Source organism: Monodelphis domestica, chromosome 3 (genome assembly GCF_027887165.1).
Source record: "Monodelphis domestica isolate mMonDom1 chromosome 3, mMonDom1.pri, whole genome shotgun sequence".
Taxonomy (NCBI): Eukaryota; Metazoa; Chordata; class Mammalia; order Didelphimorphia; family Didelphidae; genus Monodelphis; species Monodelphis domestica.
Window position 1 is genome coordinate 257,513,062 of NC_077229.1, and position 15,720 is coordinate 257,528,781.

The 15,720-nt window shown below is 35.9% G+C and overlaps 1 long non-coding RNA gene across 1 annotated transcript; it reads left to right on the plus strand.

Annotated features, from left to right (window-relative positions):
• Positions 1 to 266: 266 nt before the first annotated feature.
• On the plus strand, positions 267 to 15,176 carry LOC103093366 (uncharacterized). Its single transcript, XR_001628896.2, has 4 exons — positions 267 to 2,648; positions 12,894 to 12,995; positions 14,453 to 14,586; positions 14,741 to 15,176. It is a non-coding gene; the product is annotated as an uncharacterized LOC103093366 (long non-coding RNA).
• The last annotated feature ends 544 nt before the right edge of the window (positions 15,177 to 15,720 follow it).

Genomic DNA, 15,720 nt, shown 5'->3' on the forward strand with positions numbered 1-15,720 from the left:
TAGTATTAGAGACAGAAAGACAAAAAAGGAATACTGACCCCATAGAGGTCGATATTTATATTCTATCAAGGGCCACAGCAAGTTTATACAAATGCATATTCATATGTGTATGTGCCTGAAGAATGTATGCATAGACAATCTATATATTGTTTGCAGATATAATATATATATGTATATATGTGTATGTAGTCACACATACACAGGATAAATAAAAAGTAATTTAGGGTGACTAGGAGGTAGAGATTACTAAGTGGCACAATGGACAGACTACTGGGCCTGGAGTCAGGAAGACACATCTTCATGAGTTCAGATGTGACCCTAGGCAAATCATTTCAGCCTGTTTATCTCAGTTTCATCATCTATAAAATAAGCTAGAAAAGGAAATGGCAAACCATTCCAGTAACTTTCTTCCAAGAAATACCCCAAATGTGGACATGAAGAGTTAGACAATGAAACAAATTAATAACAAAAAAAAAACACAACAATTTGGGAGAAAATGGTGCAAGTAGAGCTGAGGGATCAGAAAAATCCTTCAAGGTACTTGACTAGAATATTTTTGAACCCTTACTTTCTGTCTTAGAATCAATACTAGGTACTGGTACCAAGGCGGAAGAGCAGGACGGGTTAGGCAATTGGAATTAAGTGACATGCCCAAGATCATACAGCTGGGAAATATCTGAGGTCAGATTTGAAGCTAGGACCTCCTGTTTCCTGGCAAGCTCTCTATCCACTGAGCCACCCAGTTGCCTCACTTGATCAGTGTTTTGAAGGAAACAAGGAATTCTGAGAGTCAAAGGAGAAGAGATGCATTCCACTTTTAAAGGATAGCCAGAGCCAAGGCATGGAGACAAGTGATAGAATGCCACATGTGAGAAACAGCAAGATGACCAAATTTTTTACCTAACCAGGTCAGGAAGGTAGGCTGGGACCAGATGGAGATGGCTTTAAAAGCTAAAGAGAATCTTTTCTTTGTTCCTAGAGGCATTTCGTAAACATTGTAGTTATGAAACCAGGAAGCGAAATGGTCAGACTTGCTTCAGCAGCTACATGAAAGAGGGTAGTGTGAGGAGATCAAGACAAGGAGATCACATAGGAAGCTACTAAAGTAGTCCAGGCAAAAGGATATGAAGTCCTTAAGTGGCTGTATTAGTAGAGAGGAAACAGAAATATTGTAGAGGAGTCAGGAAGTCCTGAGTTCAAATACTACCTCATTCACTTACAAACTGTGTAATCCTGAGCAAGTCATTAAAATCCATCCTGTTTTCTCATCTGTTGAAATGGGGATAATAATAGCATTCACATTCCAAGGTTGTGATGAGATGATCTTTGTAAAGTACTTTACAAATCTTAAAGCGTGATGTAAATGCTAGCTGTTATTGCCATTGTTTTCATTGTAGAATTTTTAGGAATGATGTATTTAGGAATTAGGAATAGGAATTCAATAGGAATAAGAATGGCAATATTTGCCATTGGACATGGGAGGTAAAGAGGAATGAAGAGTTAAGGATGACAACAAAGATAAAAAGATAGTGGTGCACTCACCAGACATAGAATGCTTTAGAAGATGTATGGGTTTGTGGGTAAAGTTAAGGAGCTCTATTTTGGAAATGTTAGCCTGGAGATGTCTACAGGACAACCAGTTATAAAATTTTAGTATATTGTTGGAGATTACTGGAACTCCGACTAGAGACTAGTTAGATGTGTAGAGAAAGCAGAACAGAGTAAGTAGGAATAGAGACCTTTTTCTAGGAAACTAACTAGACCATTGGGATTTCTGCAAATTTAAATTGTCTTTGGTCCTACGTGATCTCAATATTTGAAATTCTGCTTTGTATAACCTGTACATACCATTGACCCTTGCTTCTGTAGAGACCACATGCTAGTTTCATATCGTTCTGATACATAAACAAGAACAGTTTTAAGGCAAAAAACAAAACAAAACAAAAAAGCATGAAAGAGCACATTACAGTTTTGTTGTTCCAAATTAATGGTATTACTCAGATCTGATGTGTCAAATAGTGTGTCACTCCGTTTCAGGTAGTAAATTTAAATTAGAAAAATGAGGATGTTGGAATGATCTCTAACATTCTGTGAATTCTGTGATGCAGCATGAGGAACATATTTCATGGTTTTAATGTGTGTTTTCCCCTTCCGTTATTTGTCCTTTATATTCTGACCAACAGAGTTCTGAAAAAATAACAATTGAAATATCTGTCATATCTAATCTTCTTCCCAAATACCTTCCTTACAGGAGCACCACTTATCCCAGTACGTTCCATTTCATCCACTTTGATCCATGTCATGATATGTACAGTTAATATGACCTTACAAATAACTCTCAGATGGTCGGTGCCCCTACATCAGGAAGTCATTAGAAGCTGACCTCTCATCCAGCCACAGAAGGAGATGAGTCATACAGTGTTCTTACTGTTAACTTGGAAAAGAATCAAGGAGGAGACAGAGACATATTTGCTAATGATGCAAAATGGAGGTAGATGCACACAGAGAAACTGAGGGGAAAGGAGAGGGAAGGAATAATCAAGGATATATGATGACATTTTAAATCCAGAAAGTCACAGTTTTGGAATCCACTAAGGGCCTTAGAGATCATCTTGAGCAGCTCCCTCAGTGAGGAAATCAAATTGCAAGTAAGGGAGATGTATTTGCTTTTAGTCTGGTCTCTGATAAAGCTGTGCTGAGGTCACCATGAGAACTTAGTTTGGGCATTTTTAAGAGGTTTTCATATACCATCAGTGAATAGTAAATAGGAAGATATAGGTTTTAACATCTTCAAGGAAGAATTATAAACCATAAGAGAAAATCAACGGAATTGAAGATTATAGAAGAAAATCATTCTTTCTACAACAGAAACTAAGAATCTCTTGAAAATTAAGACTCTGTCTGAGGTTTGAATGACTAAGTCTTCCCCAAGGTCTGACCTCTGCAGACTGCTTGCTTTCATTTCCTCTTGTAATAAAATAATAAACTGAGAGAAACCGTTACTTCTTGAGGGGAAACTTGTTCAGCAATGGCTGCTGTTCTCTTCTCTGGCTGGCTGTGACTAGAGAGGCTGCTACAGGGACCTGAGACTGCTTATATGTAATGGAGGTAGAACAGAGAAATACTGGGGCATGCTGCCACACGGGGATACTGGTACACAGGGGACACTGCTTATAAGGGACTGCTCTGGGGTTTACTCTGGGGTTTTCCTACTGATCCCTATTGATTGTTGATGGATCAATCTATTTCCTAACCTCCTTCTTCCCTCCCTCCCTCCCTTGCCTCCCTCACCTCCCCAATCTTCCTTGAAGCCTTTGGCTCTTTCCCTCCCTCCTGAGTTGAACTATAATGATACTCTAGTTGCTTTCTCAGTCAAGGGGTTGATTGGGATAACAGGATGGGAAACTGAGGTAAGACGGATGAGGAATTTCCCTAATCTAAATTATATAAAATTGAGGGTTTGTGGAGTCATGAGTGTGACTCTTAGTTATGAAGATGGAGGACAGCAGCCCTTTCAAAATCGTCTTTCTTCTTCTTCACCAAAAATCAGTAAGGTCTCTCAGCTTAGAGACAAATAGAGACAAAGTTCAAAAGCCAAGTCAGCCACCCCAGGGTCCTTTCAGCCAACCTCAAACCTCCAAGGAGAGAGTGTGTCCCCCCAGCCAGAGACAAAGTTCAAAAGCCAAGTTTCTCTCCTCAGTGTGGCCAGCCAACTGCCCCTCCTAGGGACCTTCCATTGGAATCTTCTCTTGCACTTTGGTCCACAAATCCTGCAAAACCTCTCTCTCTCTCTCTCTCTCTCTCTCTCTCTCTCTCTCTCTCTCTCTCTCTCTCTCTCTCTCTCTCTCTCTCTCTCTCTCTCTCTCTCTTCTCTCTCTCTCTCTCTCTCTCTCTCTCTCTCTCTCTCTCTCTCTCTCTCTCTCTCTCTCTCTCATGGTTCTATCACACTCTCCAACTATTGGATATCCACTTTATATTTTATGTAAGGCTTGGACACAAACATTTCCCACAATCAGATTCTGCTTGTGAGGTGAGATTTATTTTATACCCACATCTTAGCCTCAAGTGATGGATATTTGTAATATGCATAAAATCTGAATACTTTCTAATAAGCAATCAGTGAAATGAAGGAAAGTAAAATATTAGAAAAGAATTAAATGCTTACTGTTTCCATATTCTTTGAGCCATATTTCTTTTATACCTGTATATGTGAAGTCTGAAAAATAATTATAATTTGAACCTATTCAGTGACTTTCTCTAGTAAATATCCCTAGAATTGAAAGCATCCTAGGACTTAGAGGACTGTAAAAGTGACCTAACTTTTTATGTCTTGACAAACATTGATTGATATATAAGACACAAAATACTGATTTGTGAGTCAAGAAGCCTGGTCAGTATCCTTTGGTACTGTTGTATATTTGGAAAAATTATTAATGAAATTTCTGCTGTTATCTCATACAATACCAGTGCCTCTGAACCTATCAGGAGGATATTATTGTTGATCTATCCAGAAACTTTCACCCAGTTTCCCAAGGGAATAGTGGCAGGCAATTGTGAGGCACCTGTCCAGATGAGAAATTAGTTGTATACCATAAAAGAGAGCAAAGCTAATTGACCTATACAGGAACTGACTTTGGCCTCTTTCCCCAATGCCCCAACCAAATAAGCCAACTGCTATAGATTTGTTTTCTGTAATACAGTCAGTTACTTGTCTATATCTGACCTCATACTTAACTATATTTGATGATTTCAGAGGCAGAACCAGCCAGAAAGTTCTCCTTCTCTCCTCACTTTCAACCTCTTGCTGACCCAGTGCCAAGCAGTAGGAAGGTTTCAGAAAGAAGGAAAGGAAGGAAGCCATTGTACTCACCTTCCCACTCTCAATAGTTGTGACCCATCACTACTGCTACCAAGTCTATATAGGAAAGGTAGAGGAATGGAAGCCCTGTCTTGGAACCAATTCCTTTGACAATTCTTTTCTTTTGAATCGTTCCTTCTCTTCTTCACTCTGGCACTGCCAGTTGGGAATGGGGATGCTCTTGGCAAAGGAGATGGGAAGAAAAAGGGATGAAGGAAAAAAAGGGAACAAGGGAAAGATATGGGAAGGGAGGTAAAGGGAGGAGAATGGAGAGGAATGGAAAGGAAGACTAGGAAAGAGGGAGGGAGGAGAGAGTAGGGAAGAGAGGAGAATGGAAAAGAAGTGAACAGAGAGGAGAAAGATAGGAATGAGAACAGAGAAGAAGGGAGGGATGGAAGTGGAAAAGAGAGGATGAGTAGAAAGGGAATGGATAAGTAAAGAAGGGAAGAAAAGGAAAGGAAGAGTCAGGGGAGGAGAGGCATAAAACAAGGGAGATATAAGTTTGGGTAGGTGGCAAGAAAGGGAACAAAGGAAGAGGAAGGGAAGGGCAAGGAGATAAAGGAAGGTCATTGGTGGAGGTAAGAAAAGAAAGGGAAAGGGAGGGGCAAGGGAAGAGCAGGAGAGAACAGGAGTGAAAATCTTAGTATGATCCCTGCTGTTTTTCTTCCTCATTCCTACTTCTTTTCTTCCTTCTACCTTTCCCCTATTTCTGCTGTCTTCATGACAGTAATATTAAAGGGAAAAAATGAGAAAAGAGAAGGAGAGGAAAAATGAGAAAAGAGGAAAGTTATATACTTGTGGTGCTTCTCATAATACACACGCACACACACCACACACACATACACACACACACGCACACGCACACACACACATATATACCCTCTTCTCATTATCCTTCTCGTCATAGTACAACTTCTACACATCCTTTGTGCCCAAACATAAAACTTTGAATTCCCAGTCATATTCTGTGGCTTAAATTGCTATCTTTACTCAGAGTATCTATCTAGTTCTTCAACCATTGACACCTTAGGAGTTTGGCTAAGTGGTTGGTTTTGTGTGTGTGTGTGTGTATGCTGAGATTCCAATATTCCTATAGGAACTCTGTTCCATAGCAAAAATCCTGAAATCTATTGGATGGCAGAACATTCCTGAGTTTAAAACAGGTGCTATTAATTCCGGGGGTGGAAGAAAAGGGGGAAAAGCACTTGAGTCTCATAGGGATTGAACTTGAAAAATATTTTTAAAACATACTTTATTATCATCCTAGCCAAAGAAACACTTTAAAAAATCCTTGCCTTCTGTCTTAGTACTTAGTATTGTCTTAATATTAGAAAGCCAAGATGATGGAGTGATCCAGAGCAACTCTGTGCCACCATGAGAATCTTTTCTCTAGCCAAAATTAAAATATCACCACAAAACGAATGTAAAAGTGAAAGAACCAACATAGACAGAATAAAACAAGTTTCAAGGAAAAACCCAAAAGGTAGGCAAAGAACATCTGGGGCACTGGGGTGAGAGGAAAGCAGACCCAGCAAGAAGCGAGGAGGGAAGAGCAAACCAAGAGCAAGCCACAGCCACCCACCCTACATCTGCTTTCCAAGATTTGGAATCTATCCCCAAGCCAACATCCAGATTCTCAGATCCTGCCTAGGCAGCATAGTGGTACAAGCCAACCCATACACCTTGAAATTTCAAACCTGTGGAGAAGTCCAGAGTCCCAGCCCAGAGAATTCTAGTCTGAGTTTGAGAAAATGACTTATTTCACACTTTGGGATGGCTGAGAGTATTAAGTACTAAGTACTAAATACTGAACTTTTTGCCTAAAGCTCAGGGCAGAGTTCCAAGACAGGACAATCAAGAGTATGTCTGATTGGATCAAGTAAACATTGTGAATCTTAAAACTGCTCAGACTCTACCTTGGAACATTTGGTTAAGGCTATTCCCCATTTAAACAATGGTGGTACTTGATCAGGAATGTATTGGGAATTTTAACATTACTCCACCCATACTTAGGCATACTTTAGGGAAAGATAAAGTTGTAAAACTCCTTACTGAACAATTAAAAAGTCCCTAACTCATACTTATAGTGAGGCCAAAACCTTAAGCTAGGTCTATTTTTAGATCTAATACAAAAGGGTGCTAAGTACCTATAAAGGTTAAATTAATCACTAAAAGGTCAAGCAACTTACAAAGGGCAAGCTTAGCAAGAGGTGTGAAGTTTTAGTCTACTCAGGGAAGGTGATTAACAAAAGATGTGAATTAAGAATGGTCAGTCCTGTGGAAAACGTTTACTGTGATTGGTAGATGTGAAAATTTAGGGGAGGTGACATAAGAGAAATTTCTCTTTAAAAGGAGCTGGCTCTCTCAACTTAGGGTGAGTTGGATCTCAGACTAGTTGGAGTAGCTGGGCCTCTGAACTTAGTTGGAATTTTGCTTGGGACAAAATTTTGTGGTGAGTGGATAAAAGACTGACTTAGTTTTCTCTCTTAAAGAGAAAGGCCTAGGCCATTTGGCTTAGGCCCTAGGCCTTTTCCTACTATTTCCTCTTACTCTGTCTCCCTTCCCTTAATTCCTTCATTCATATTAATTAAAATCTCCATAAAACCCAGCTGACTTGGGTATTTCATATTTGGGCATTTTTCCCATGGTGACCACTTATTTTTTATATAAAATCAAGACACTAAAATTATTTTTACGGTTTTGGCAATTCACAGTCATTGGCCCCACATTTTCCCAGTCACAACAGTGAGACCAAAACCTTGAGCCTAAGCCTGGGTATAGAACTTAAGTATCCCCTGACCTTATAATGATCAGAATGAGATCAAAAGCTTACACCTAAACCTGAGGCAAGTCTTTAAGCTATCAGAGGTCTATTGAATCAGCAGGGGGCAGAGGCTCTCAGAAGTCTCAGCCCTCAGACCATGACATCATTCCCCAAGCCTCCCTATAATCAGATAGGGGAAAAAAGAGCAAGCAACAAAAAAAGCACCTAACTCTAAAGAATTTTATGGAGACAAAGAACAAGGTACAGGCATAGTATGTGATAGAACAAACAAAGAAAACACATGCAAAGTCCAAAAGAAAAATGTGGATTGGACACAGAGTCTGGAAGAGCTCAAAAATAACTTTAAAAACCAATTAAGAGAGGCAGAGGAAAAGTGGGAAAGAGAAATGAATGTGATGGAAGAATAAATGGGCCAATTGAAAAAGGAGAGTAAAAACTGACAGTGGAAAATCCAGCTTGAAAAATCAGAATTAACCATCTAGAAACTAATGATTTAAGGAAAAATCAAGAAATAATAAAGCAGAATCAATGGAATGAAAACATAGAGGAAAACATGAAATATTTTATTAAAACAATTATTGTCCTAGAATATGAATGTAGGAAAGAAAATTTCAGAATTATTGTACTACCTGAAAGCCATGATCAAGAAATAACCTTGGATATCATATTACATGGAATTATCAAAGAGAACTTCCTGGAGATCCTCAAACAAGAAAATAGAGTTGAAATTGAAAGAATTCACTGCTCACCTCCAGAAAGAAACCCTTAAATGGCAACTTTCCAGGAATGCAATAGCTAAATTCAAGAGCCACCAAACCAAGCCACCAAACTTCAAGCAGGCAGAAAGTAATCATTCAAATACCATGAAGCTGCAATCAGAATCACACAGGATCTAGCAGCTTCTACATTAAAGGATTGAAAGGCATGGGATATGATATTTACGAAAGCAGAAGATTTGTAGTTTACAACCCAGAGTCACCTATCAAGCAAAACTGAGTATATTCTTTCAGGGGAAAAAATAGACATTCAATAAGATAGAAGATATCTAAGTATTCCTGAGGAATAAGCCAGACCTAAACAAAAAAAAATTGAAGTCAAAACATAAGACACAAGAGAAGCCCCAAAAGGAGGAAATAGATAATAAGACCATATTTGTGGAGGATCTCAAACTTCCCTTTCAGAACTAGATAAATCAACTCAAAAAATAAATAATAAAGAAGTAAGGGAAGTGAATGAAATGCTAGAAAAATTAGAGTTAATAGATATCTGGAGAAAACTGAACAGAGATAAAAAAGGAATATACATTATTCTCAGCAGTACATGGTACATATACAAAGATCAACCATGTACTAGAGCATAGAAATATTGCAAACAAATGCAACTTTTTCTGATCATAATTTGATAAAATTATAATTTTAAAAATTAAATTAAAAAATTAATACTAGATATCACCCTCCAAGCTAGAAGAATGGTAAGGAGTGGGAAACTGGAGTTCAGTGACTTGGCCAGGATCAAATACCTAGGAAGTATCTGATGCCAAATTTCAACCCAGGATTTACTTTCTCCAGGCCTGACTTTCTATCCACTGAACAACCTACCTGCCTCTAAGAAAACACTTTTTAAAATTAATTGTGCATTGACAATAATTGCCTTGAATCTGGAAATAACTGCCTCCTAGGTCTTATTCTTCTTGATTATTCAGACATAAACTCATTCTTAAAAGTCACAAAGATCAAGTTCTTAGTGAAAAAATAAGAAAGTTGTTTTACTAATATTCATGAAACTGTTGGTGTGGAGATCATCTAAAAGGTATAATTAAAATATTCAATATATTTTTAATTTCTGAATCAAAACTTAAACAAAAGACAAATGATGTGAAGAAAGAGCTTAGCAAGAAAAAAAATCACACAAAGTACAGTAAAACAATAGTGGGAACCATAGGCTTCTCCTTGCTCCAGACTTTGATAGCAATGATATACATACTCCAAAACCCATGTTCTAGATAAGCCTGTGCAATGCTAAAATCTAGACCAATTCATAAATCATTTTAGCCATTTGACCTAGCAACCTGTTAAGCTTACCTGCTATGGAGTAATTTCATATTTGATTTTCCTTCCTGGGATCCAGGACCCAGAATACTTCCTTTCTTGGCCACTTTTACCTATCAAGAAGCTGTATCCTCAGATCCATTGAAGGCCCTGTTATTCTCTTAACAATGGAATATCATTTACATTTTCCTTTATACATACATACATACATATATGTATGCTTCAAGTCACAGATTTCTCAGGTAACATTGCCTTCTTTTACAGGTAGTTAATGAGTGCTGATTTTTTTTTAAAGAGAACTGTGATTTTCTTTGCTTTCATCACATTCTACTTTGCATTATGCTTTGTCATGTACATATGGAATGATAGCTAACCCAAATATATTGTGAGCTTGTTTAGGTCATGGATCATGGTTTGTTTTTCATCTTTCTGTCCCACAATTGGAGTAAATAATGTTATGACACAAATGAATGATTTAAAAAGAAAATGGACTAGTTACAAAGTGAGAGTGAAGAGTGATTAGATAATCTGTGTGCTTCACTAGTATCTTCCCAATGTCAGGATGAAAATACTGAGCAGGCTGAGTGGCCCCTTTGTGGAAAATTTGTGAAAGGATATAAATAATTACATAATATGGACAGGCAAAGATGGATTTTGACCTGCATCATGGGAAATAATGTCCTTAGCAATGAGATTACAGAACCATTTGAGAATGAAGCTCTCATGTCTTTGCATAGCGCCTCATATGTAATAGGTGTAAAAATGGAGATTTGAACCCCAGACTTCAATCCCAAGAAGTCCTTGATAATTCCCAGATTGCCCTATAATCTCCCTGAATCTCACCTGAGTGTGAGATCACAAATCATTATTTAAAGGGGCTCTCCGCCTACTCATGCTCTCTCCCTGCTTCTGCTTCCAAGCACAGGTGACTCTCAAGATGTAGTAAGTGAAATTGAATGGACCTTTTGGCCCTCTTAGGCATGTGCTTTCTCATTTTGTATTTTTCTTTATTTCTGAATCTTTAATAAACCTCGTAAAATATAATATTTTTAGCAGAGAAACTAATTTTAATCTTAACATAGGTACTCAAGAAGTATTTGTACAATTATATTGAGTTGGACAAAGAAAAACATAAGATGAGGGTGTCTTTTCAAGTAAAAATGTTGGAGTCATCCAAATTCTTAGTGGTTGTATATGTGTGTGTGTGTGTGTGTGTGTGTGTGTGTGTGTGTGTATCCAGACTCCATATAGACAACCATGTTTCCATGCTTGGGATGTTTTCATGTTCTCCCTCCTCTTCTATCTCTCCTGGATTCTCTGGCTTCTAATACATCTCTGTGAAAATTCCACCTTCTACAAGAAACCATTCCCATTGCCTCCTTAATTTTAGTGCTGTGTTTATTATCTACAATTTATCTTGTGTATTTCTTATTTGTATGTTGTTTTTACATGTTGTCTTCCTTTACTAAACTCTGAGCTCTTGAGATCAGGGATTGCTGTCTTTTGCTTTTCTTGGTACACTCAGTACAGTGCCTGATACACAGTAGGATCTTAATATATGTTTAATGATTGACTGATTGACCAGGCTTCTGTTATGGCAATATTAACTTAAGCATGTAACATTTGAGTAGATTGCAGATTATCTTACACTTTGGAACTTTTTTTTCTAGTCCTTATAAATTACTGTACTCTTTTCATCATTTTTACTAATTATATGGCTACATACATGGGTTTTTATAGAGCATAGAATGGATGGGCTTCCACAATGGAGAATGGGCATTATCACTGGTATTTCATGAAAGGGCCTACTAGCCTTGTGTTCCATAAATGACTATGAATATTTGTACATCTCTATGCTTGAGGAAAATGAGTTAAATACATTTTTATACATTGAGTTGGGGATCCAAAGTGATATTAATGACAACTATGTTTCATTTGAAAAAATGTACTCTGTATCCCAAACTAAGTTAAATAGAAAATTTTGGAATGTGACCTATTTATAAGTTGTGAATTGTCCATAGACTAAAACTCCATGACTTAAAACTAAATGAAAGGAAAGGACAATTTGAAATAGTAATTATCCTGAATTATAGATTTTTTTTATAAATGAAAGAATTTTATTGCTTTTAAGAACATACTTCAAACTAATCTAATAAAATGTTGCTTAGTAGATATCATTATAAGAGATCTCCTTTAATTAACAGATCAGAATGATTTGCAAAGAACAGATCAGTTATTTATAGACATGTTTATCTTGAAGTATTTATTTGCTTACTTTAGTATCTTAAATGTTTGTTCTACACTCTTGGTTTTGTTTTGAATTTGGTTTTTAAGTGGTGTTGGGGGGAGATTTTGCTGAGTTTACTTCTATAAGCCTCAGCCTAACTTCTATTTAGTTTTTTCATCTGCTTTTTGAATTTGAAATTTTTTATTGAATTTTTAAATAATCATAATTTCTGAATAAATCCTTCCACCCCATTCTACCCAATGAATCACTTGCCTTGATAAAAAAAATAAGAAAAAGAAAAGTGCAGTTTAGTAATAATAACCAACAAATCAACCTAATCTGAAAATATACACAATGGTCCAGACCCATAATCACTCATCTCTGCCTAAAGTGAAAAGGGTACATTTTATTATCTCATCACTCATAACAAGCATGGTCATTATAATTATACATTTTGGCTAACTTATTGAGAGTATAACATCTCTCACAAGGAATATCTTTACTTAGTCCTAGGAAAAACACATTTGGAGTAGTGTGTTCAGCACAGGATGCCATATTTTACAAAGGGCATTGACAAGTTGGAGAGGGCTAAAAATTTTATTTGAGAAACTGAGGGAATTGGGTTTCATTATTTGAAGCAAAGAATTCATTAGGAGTGGAGAGGAGTTTTTCATGAAAGCTACTTCAAATATTTGAGAAACTCACATGTAGAAAATGGTTTAAACTGACCCAGTATGATGATGGGGAGTAATGGGTTTTAGTTATAGGTAGCAGATTTCATTTTCTATGAAAATGAATTTTCTAACCATTAGACTGTTCAAAAATTTCAAAATTGACTCTATTACCATTCAGTTAGTCAAAGAGTTAATAAATTCCTTGACCCTGAAATTATACAAAAAGAGAATAGATGACAATGGTTAAATGGTGTAGAAAGGATTTATGCTTTTTAATCTCTTAATATTCTTTCCTTTTCAGAAATCTCTGATTTTATAACTCTAATAACTTTCACTACATTGAAATTTGGAAAAAAATCACTATATTGAAAATGAGATCTACTCAACAAAGAGCATTAAGGAGGTAACTATTTATTCTACAAGTGGATTACATGATATCCAGTTCTTCTATAAGCAAAACCTAAATGCATTGTGGTTTAAAAGAATATAGGAGTCAGTAAATACAGTATGCAAGTACTAAAACTAATACTACCTTTGTCACCTTAAGCAAATAACTGTCTAAAATATAGTTTCCACATTTGTAAAGTAAGAATTTAACTTAGATGTACCTCAAGGTCTCTTCTAGCTCTGTTTCTGATTCTAATAAAATCCTCTAGCCATTTTCTGTCAAAAAAACAACTCTAATTTTTTTTTCATTTGAAAAGCATTTTCATTAAACTTTTTTCCTAGAATACATGAAAATACAATTTTAAATTATCATTTTCTGAATTTTTGGGATCCAAGTTCTCTCCCCCCTTCCTCTCTCTTCTTTGAGATTTGATCTGATATAGGTTATACATGTGCTATCACGTAATACATATTTCTATATTCATCACATTGTAAAAGAAGGCATCTTTCACTTATATTAGAAAAAAATTACAGAAGATATGAAGTGATTTATGTACTCTAATTTGCATATAGATTCCATCAATGCAAATCATTTTCAAATTTGAAAAAGTTTAATTAGAATTAGAGAGTCATAGAATATTAGGGCTGAATAAGAAGTCCAATCCCTTCTCTCTTCCTTGATCCCATTTGCTAGAAGAGGAATGGAGTCTCAGAAAAGTTCAATATCTTGCCCAGTGTCACACTCCCAGTTCTGTCAAAGTTTAGGTTATAATTTCTGGTATCAAATCTAATGCTAATGCCACTCCACTATTTTGTCTCCATTAAAAGAAATTAATTTTAAAAAATCTTTCCAATCATTATATAAATAATTTGAATTTATGAAGTAAGCTTGGGAAAGAAACCAGGGAATTTTTCTATCTTTAAATGGCTATACTAGATTTAATAATTTATTAGGGAATAATATGGCATTCTTTGGTAGAAGTGCCCAATTTTGTTATGAGTCATTGGAATTCCATCTTATGTGAGGCTTATCTTGATTCCTCTCTGTCTAGGGCCTTTAGTTTTGCTGTCATAATTTTGATTTAACTTTCTTAACATTTGTTTTTCTGAGCCAACCAAAACTTTAAAAAGAAACTTTATAATTTTTTCCATTTTTCTCCTCAAGACATGGAAATCAGGATCTTAAATCATAACACATAACATCTGATCAATTATATGTTGCAAGGAATCTTCAAATGTTGTTACAAATCTCTTATTCTGATTTCAATGAGAATTTTTGTTTACTTGGTGTTTATTTCTGCTTTTTCAGTCTCACTAATGTTGCTGTAAAAAGGAAGTCTTTTAAAATGACTGTATACAAACCAAGGCATTCAAAGTCATTCACATTTGTTCTCATAGTCTCTGATAAAGTCTTATTATGATGTTTCATTGTCTCTAAAAGGTGGCCCTAGAATCTAAAATATTATTCCACAGGAAAACAAGTTCTGGCAGGGGCTGTTTAGCTGTGAAGACTTTGATAATGCTCTGATGAAAGATGGATGATGTGTCTGTAGGCCAAGAGCCATACTTGAAAAATAACTCAGTTCAAAGAAACTTGTCATGGAAAGGTCAGTTATAAAGTGATGAGTTTTTCATCAGCAGTAACTCTTAAAATGTGCAAACAGCAGTGAAATCACTTCAAAGTATGAAAACAATTTTATTATACTCCTAAGTCATACCTTCAAGGAAGAACCATTTTATCATTTTTTTTCCATTTTGCAGATGATGAAACTGTGACACAGAGGACTGAAGTACCTAAATCAAAGGTAGAACCAGAAGTAGATTGGAAACCTCCTGGGATCTGTCAGCCAACGACTCCCTCTGTTGGATTTTGTTGTCTTGTTCACTTTAGACCTTTAGGCAATATTTTGTATCTTAAAGATAATTCTAATTATTAGCTGGTTAATATCTGTGACCAAATTTCACTGTTCTCCATCTTTACTAAAGGGAGAAAAATTGCAAATTGGCTTAAGCTAAAGTAAGAGGAATTCAGATTAGATCTTGAAGAGAACTTCTAATCCCTTATGATTGCTAGATACTAAAAAAACATTACTGAGAAAAAATTTAATTTTCTTAGCAGAACGTACAGTTTTAAATAAAATTGACTCTTACCCATCTATATTAGTTTAATTTATCTTGGTGTGTTGGATGGCATAAAGTAGGGCTCTGTTTTTTAAGGTTTTAAAAAGAAAAATATTTTTAAAAAAAGTTTTTAAAATATTTTCATAACTGTTTTCAGTATAATTGCTTTCCTTTGAATTCCTATCCATTTAAAAATATCATAAAGAGAAAGGAACCAAAGGTTTTTCCAAATAGCCAAAACTAAATGATATTCTAAGTAAGGTGTAATTAACTCTTTGATTCAATTCAATTCAATTCACTTTCTGTAATAGGCATACAAAGATAAAGCAATGCAATCCTTTCCCTTGATGAATTTATATTCTATTAGGGTTATGATTAATGATTGCTAGTTAGTGTTATAAGTTCAATTTTTTCTATTGCTGGGCAGTTGCCTAGGGATTTCCCAGGAATTTGCTTATTAAGCTACAGGAAATAATAGGGATTCTGGATAGTCCCATGGGCTAGTCAATGTGCTTGATTTGTTTGTTCTTATAATAGCTATCCTATTTTCCTTTATTTAATCCACACTGTACTCTCTAAATGGTTTCACCTTGGGATCAATGACACCCATTCATAATATA